At 40.7% G+C, this 7,231-nt stretch overlaps 1 protein-coding gene and 1 long non-coding RNA gene across 2 annotated transcripts in view; one reads left to right on the forward strand and one right to left on the reverse strand.

Annotated features, from left to right (window-relative positions):
* FBXW7 (F-box and WD repeat domain containing 7) overlaps positions 1 to 7,231 on the reverse strand; it is a 300,503-nt gene that overhangs the window by 243,083 nt on the left and 50,189 nt on the right. The window contains exon 2 of the mRNA XM_019522213.1: positions 4,084 to 4,133. The gene's annotated coding sequence lies outside the window, so the exon portion shown is untranslated. The remainder of the gene's footprint in view (positions 1 to 4,083; positions 4,134 to 7,231) is intronic.
* The window catches only part of LOC109301219, a 13,477-nt gene that overhangs the window by 4,798 nt on the left and 1,448 nt on the right, over positions 1 to 7,231 (forward strand). The window contains exon 2 of the long non-coding RNA XR_002098473.1: positions 1,560 to 1,563. This is a non-coding gene — a long non-coding RNA (uncharacterized LOC109301219). The remainder of the gene's footprint in view (positions 1 to 1,559; positions 1,564 to 7,231) is intronic.

The raw sequence follows: 7,231 nt of genomic DNA on the forward strand, positions 1-7,231 counted from the left end.
CCAGTATAACATTTTAGAAGATAATCAAAAAAAAATTAGCTTTTCAAGAACTCCTCTGTTGTCATTACCAAATTAAAATTCTACTTGTAAATGATGATCAGCCCTTAGTGTTTTATGGCTCACTATGTGTTGGACATTAGCAAGCTTTGGTTACTTAATCTGTCTTGCACATATTGATATTAATGAGGTCATAAATGCACCTGTGCATAAGCTATGAGCCAAGTTTTACATATGTGCATCTGTCTGCTATCACAGAACAGTAATTAACAAGTCAACCAAGTTCCAAACTATGCATCACTGTATAATCACGTTAAATTTAATAATTCAAATTGATTAATTTTAGCTGCAGAAGTAACATGCACAAAATCTTAATACAATTCAGTTGTCCTAACATGAGATAGCCACCTCGTATATTAAAATCAGAGGATGCCTTTAATTAATACACATACTTGTAATTACTCAAGTATATATGTTATGTCTAAAGGTTTTCACTAAAAATGTGATTTACAGAAGAATTTAATATTAAAAAATATTAGGGTTTTTTCCTCCTGAATTACATATTTAGTTGTATAAAAAAAGGGAGAGAGAATGAGCATGCGCAAAACTGACATAAATAAAATGTTATAAAATAGCATATATAAACTGATATTTAGGTCTATTTTTGTTTAGAAATATAACTCTATATCCCATGTCACAAATATATGTCTAAGCCAAAACTTACATAAACAGCATGAATACACAATCACAAACACATCATAAATGACTTGTGGGTAGTGAGCAAACCTCTAACATCTTTCATGAAGAAGAGAACAAAATCTTTTGACATTATTGTATTTTCAAGCTTCCAGGGATTATTTAACAAGCAAAAATTTGGTTAGTTTAATTTTTTTTCTTAAACCTGACATTTTCAGGTCAAATTTGACAGCATTTTAACTCACTTGTATCATTAAGGAACCACACAGATGTAAGTTGTTACAACTGATGAACACCCCAATCTCCTTTCCTTTTACGGTGATTATAAGCTACCTCTATCCATAGTCTAGGAGAAGATGATTCCATAATTACCCTACACAGAACTTCCTGCACTGTTCTGTGATGCATATGGCAGTGACCACTGTCACGATACCTGGATTGCTATCTTCTGGCAATCTCCATTATGATCAAGACAGCCTCTATACTGTTTTAACCATCTTCTCAATGACACTGGGAGAAGGCAAGGAAAAGGGGGAGCAGAAGGTTGGTTATCTCTGTGATTGCATCCGACTCCTTGGTAGTTGCAATAAAATTCTCTTTGCAACTAACTCTGAGAATTGTGTTCAAGGTCTTCTGAAAATAAAGTGATATGTGAAACAAAGCTGCAATGTAGGAAGTCACTTTCTGCAATGGCAGAATAAGTTACTAGGTTTATTAATTTGTGTTTCCTGAAATTTTCCAAGTTGAAGAGTCATACATTAACAATGTTACAGGAAGTGTTTGAACACGGACAGGATCATTCCAGGGATTAGAATCTTGAGAAAGCACACAACTCATTTATTCCCCTCAAAATAATTTCTCTTGAGATTTGTTCTAATTATATGGGGGAGGAGTCATGGTAAAAATGTAGAAAAACCTTTTGAATTTATAATTACAAGAAGAAAAAAGTTCATGAAACTCCTCAGGCTATTTTAAAAATCACTCTAGGGCTTTCAGAATCTCTATAAGGCTCCTTGGTGGACATTACACTTAAGACACAATTAACTAGCTAATCGAATCACAAATTATTACCTGGCCACACATCAGACAAGTAATGGTGCAGTAAAATGGGAAATAAGCCACAGAATTATTCCACAAGACATATGTAATAATCTTGTGGCTGGTCTCCATTGCGAATTAAATTGAACGTAAGGCAGGGTCCCCGCCATATAGTATGATGCTGGCTACATGGCAGGGTTCTAGGACTGGCTCCAGTGTGGTCCTGAGGCAGAGACCCACAATCAGCTGACAATCCCAGAACCACAATGGTGTGTTGAACTCACTCTGGTGCGGTCCTGGGGCTGAGACTGACAATCAGCTGCTTATCGGTCTCAGCCCCAGGACCACAGTAGTTCACTAGGCACCTGGCTTTCTACATAATGTCAGGTTCACCTTGCACTGGGGAGCAGTAATGGCCCAAGGGGACCTCATCCCCAATTGCAAAACTGTGTCTCTTGTCTTATACATGTGGCATGGCAGTAGGTGTGATGACTGGGAACGAGTGAACAGATTCCATTGCACCATTAAGTGAATGTGTGCCAGGAGTCAAAAATATCCAGCTCCAAAACTATCAGCTTTTGCTTCAGCATGAATACTGATAATTTTATAGGCTCTGAATTCAAAGAGAAATCTATATTTTACAGGTTAAATTTGAGATGAGGCAACAAGTAAGGAAAAGTTTCTGTTGAGGAACTTCACATTTAAGCCTCTTCTGAGAAGCTTACATATGGCAAATATAAAAGTTTGTTACATGAAGCAAAACCTTCTGAATAATTCACCCCATTCAGTATTCTCTTCATTGTCCTGAAAAACATTACTGCTGATATGGTGCTTACCAATTCAAATACCCAATAGCTGCAAGGTCACAAAGTGAAATTGAATTAAATAAGAACTAGACCTGACTTAAGGGTCAGAACTGATGCGTAAGAAAAAGGGTGTACCTGAAGCAGGCCAGACGTGGGGCAAAACAAAGAGCAAGAGCAGCTGTTGGAGATCCAGATCCTGAAGGAGATCATTTGCAAACCATGAGGAATTAACTAATCATACAGGATTCTACAGGAGGATAGCTAAAGTTCTGGATGTCAAATGATCACAGAGGTACTTACACTGCCCATAGCTTAGGGCCCTTTGAGGACCTTAAATCTTGCACAAATCAAAAAAAAATTGAAATTCCATCCACCTTGTAGGTTAGTTAGCAAAAGACTCTGTGAGAACACTACAGCATAACTCTCAGATATGCCAGTTTTGACAGAAAACAGAAGTGGTTCCTCACTCTTCCCCTGTGCCTTGGGTTTCTGCCTACAAAATTCGCTTCTTTTGCTCTCCAGTTTACGAGAAACGTTTCAAATACAAGGAACTCAGGGACTCCTTTTGCCTTAAGACTGCATGGGAGTCAAGTCCCACATCACAGCACATGAAATATCAAATACTGGTCAGAAGGATCACCATATTACTCCTCATATTGTAATAAAACTTTCACAACTGACAGGAAAAAAAGGAAATTATATGCATGGACAATATTATGATGAATAATATTTCATAACATCTGTACTTCATATTTACTCACTCAAAATCAGAAAAGAGATACACTTAAATATATGGAATAATTAGATTAAAGGCAGGAGAACATATCTAAGAACAACCTCATCATCTCCTTTAATATTAAATACAGAATCTGAACTGAACTGAGAGCCACTATAAAACATATCTCCACACGCACACACTGATAAATTTAAACTGGAAACTAATATTGTTGTTAGAGAATACTGGAATAAAAATGCTGTTTGAATGGTGTCTCTCAGCAGTTCAGATTACATTATAACTAGACTCAGCTAGTAGTAGGGATGGAGTGCTATTGTATCTGTGATGGTCCAGGAAATATAAGAGAATTTTTGCTGCTATCTTTTAATGGACCAACTGTATAATTAGGAGAAGTGTTAGACAAGCTTTCTAGCTAAAGCATTTTATCATTTATATCTACAACAGAACCCAGATAATTTTCCTCTCAGTGTTTGCAACTTGCTTAATTCATAGCAGTTTGTCAAATAAAGAACAAGTTGTTCACCTGTTTGCTGTACACAGTCCAAGCACATTAATTTTTACTTGGATAAAAAATCAGAAGCAGAAGCTAGAAGTTTGCAACAAACTTGCATTGTAGTTTGTAAGTTTTATGTAAAGAGCTCATCCTGTGACAGTGACTATTACTAAGACAACATGTGCAGTGATATGGCAACATTTCCAAGCAAGCAACATTGTTAATGCCTACGGTATTTAACAAAAATTTGGAATATTTGCAACCAGGATGTTGTTATAAAACCAAGGAAAAGGGGAAGGAAATTTACAACTACTCACCAAATTGTTTTAGATAACCTTCTCAGAGTATCTCTGTTGGTTTATTGTGCCTGTATAATCAAAAAAATCAAGAGAAATATTTAAAAGCATGTAAACAAAAAAATTTACTTATTTTGGCTAACATTCCTAAGTTCATTTACATTTAATCTGAAAAACCCCCCTTTCTTCCTTGTTCTTAAAGCACAAGGCTCAAAATGAAGTTAGTAAAATGATACATTAGGATACTTTTACCATTTTATGAATAATTGACACAACATACTACAGAGGTAAAAGAATAACTTACAACACAAGGGTGTGGGCAAATATAGCTCTCTCCAACTGTAAGAACTACCACCAGTGGAGCAGGACAGTATTGACCCCACCAGCAGCAAGCTACTTGGAAAGTTTTTGTGCATCAAAAATGCTTACGTAAGTAATGAATTATTATAGAACCACTCATCAACCCACACCTCTTATACTAGACAAATACCGAGCAGAGATGGCTCCCAACAAAGAGTTTAAAATCTAAGCATAAAACCAAGACAATAGGGAAACAAGTAGTCAAGGAAAAAGAAAAAAATAGTAGTTGGCAGCCTCAGGACATCAACAGCTTAGCTGTTGCCAAGTTTTCTATACAAATCTTACAGCAAAGGTAAGATTAAAGGAGTTTTGCAGATGTTAACTGACTGTTCCACCCAAGTATAACAGACAGGAGAGGAGAAAACACAGAACGACCTGCTTGAAAGTTTATCAAGTGGCCAATGGATTGGTAGTGTGGGCCAAATGGAGGGTTAAGTCAGCATCTCAATAGCAATGCAACACACAATCAATCATGTAAAGCCAGGAAGGACCTCAAAAGTGAACACACATGTTTATGTTTGGAGGAGACAGAAAAGAGAGAACTAACGGAGGAATATGAAGAGACAAGTGATCTGGTCAAATTGACAGGCTAGGCGAATGATCACAGCAACAGCTTTCTGAATGACTATGATCAAAGCAGGACTGCACTTGTCAGTGCTAAAGAAAAGGATGTCGCAGTACCAGAGATGCAAAACTGTAAGAGCCCAGGTGAAAGTTTTAGCTGTGTGGATTAAACAGAAAAGACTTATCTTACAGAAATACAGAAAGAAACAAAAATCAAGAAGCTTTTAAGTGTAGAACAAGGGTGCATAATTATTTCAGCTGGAGGACTGCTTAACAAGTATTGGTGACCTGTTGAGGGCTATGAGGGTACGCACATCATCAAATTGCTAAGCCCCGCCCTTTGATAGGTGCCCTGCTCCCTGGTCGCCATCTTAGGACCAGAAGTCCCACACCCAAACCCCTGACTTTTGCCACCAGAAGTCCCTCCCCTTGCCAAGGAAATACACCTTTTGAAAAGGGGGCTTGCCACCTTAGAACCACAAGTCCTGCTGTGTCACATGGTCCATGACATAAGAAGGCCCACCTAGCCAACACCAGACCTGGCCCTGCTCGCTGCCATGTTGGTCCCAGAATCCCATGGCCCTGTCACATAGCCCCTGCCATCAGAAGGTACACCCCTTGACTGGGATATATTGTCCCTCTACAGGGGTGTGTGTTGTGGAGTGCAAGGGGTGTGAGGTATGTGTGAATATGGGTATGGGTATGGAGAGGCATGTGGGGGATGTGTGCGAGTACGATGGGAGGGGTGGAAGTAAGGTGCACACATGTGGGAGGCTGGAGCCAGAGAGCTGGCCAGAGGTGGTGGGGGAGTGAGGCCAGGCCAGACCAGTTCCATGGCATGCAGCTCCTGGCCAAGTCCTGGGAGCTGCACATGGTGGCAGGGAGCATGAGTGCCCCAAGGGGCCACCACTGCTTCCCCTGCTTCCCTCCCTGTCCCTGCTGGCTGCTGCTTTTCCCCCAGCTGGCCACCACTTCCCCACCACACCTACTGCCCACAGTGCTGAAGCAGGGACAAGAGGAAGAGCAAGGACCCAAGCAGTTCCCTGCGTGGCAGCAGTAGCAGCCCTGCCCAGAAGTCCCTTGGGGGACTCCGGCAGGCAAGGGTGGGAACATAGTGCGCTGCCCCGGGTGGGAGCAGGCAGAGCTTGGCCCACTGTGAAACACAGCAGGAGAAGCTGCCACCAGGCCAGATACAATTAATTGGTGAGCACCTGCCTGCAGGCTGGATCCAATCAGCTGATGGACCAGATCTAGCTCCTAGCCTGTATTTTGCCCACCCTTGGTATAGACAGATGAACAAATTGTATAGAATTAAATGAGAGGTTTCTTACTGCATTTCAGCTGCTCCACAGTAACAGTCATAAGCCCACTCACTCCATCCTGCAGTAAGTGGAAGTTGTATCAGTTCACCCCTGAATGAAAACTACTAATTTATCACAGCTTAGCTTTCATACCAACAGAATGGAATGGACACACAAGGCAGCACCAACTGATAGGATCCTGTCTTGCATACAACACATCTTATAAAAAAAAACACATTCCTTTTGCACATGAAGGCAAAAAGAAAAAGGCTTTTTCTTCATTCTTGTAGTAAGGAACTCAGTAGCAGTAGCTAGAGAGCCGGGCCTGCTCACTGTACTGCTTCCTGTGGACTGCTACTTTTGGTTTCACCAAGCAAGCAGCAGAATCTACTCTTACCATGTTTCTCACATATAATATATGCTCCAATTCCATATTTTTAGGGAAAAGGTGTATATTATACATGAAAAAAATATGGAATTCTTTATTTCCCTTCTAAGCTGATATAATTTGTTCATCTGTCCACACACACAGATTCAGACTGGAAGCAAGGACCAAGAGAGATCCAAGCTGAAGAAAATGTCCAAGTAATGGGCTTGGACAACAGGCAGTGGCAGTGTTGTCCACAGTGGTTAACAAATGAGGCAGCAGGCCAGGCGCATCACAAACAGGTCTAAGGAAGTGATACTTTCCCCTCTAAGTGGCACTGGTAAGGCCACAGCTGGAGTACTGAGTCCAGTTTTGGGCACTGCACTTTAAGAGAGATGTGGATAACTTTGAGAGGGTCCAGAGGAGGGCCATTCATATGGTTAGGGGCCTGAAGGAAAGGTCCTACGAGGAGAGACTGAGGGACCTGGATCTCTTCAGCCTTCATAAGAGAATGCCGAGAGGGGATCTGGTGACTGTCTACAAATTCATGGGGGGGGGGGGGGGGGGGGGGGGGGGG

The sequence above is a fragment of the Gavialis gangeticus genome, unplaced genomic scaffold, assembly GCF_001723915.1.
Source record: "Gavialis gangeticus isolate Ggan-Ray unplaced genomic scaffold, GavGan_comp1, whole genome shotgun sequence".
NCBI classification, from domain to species: domain Eukaryota; kingdom Metazoa; phylum Chordata; order Crocodylia; family Gavialidae; genus Gavialis; species Gavialis gangeticus.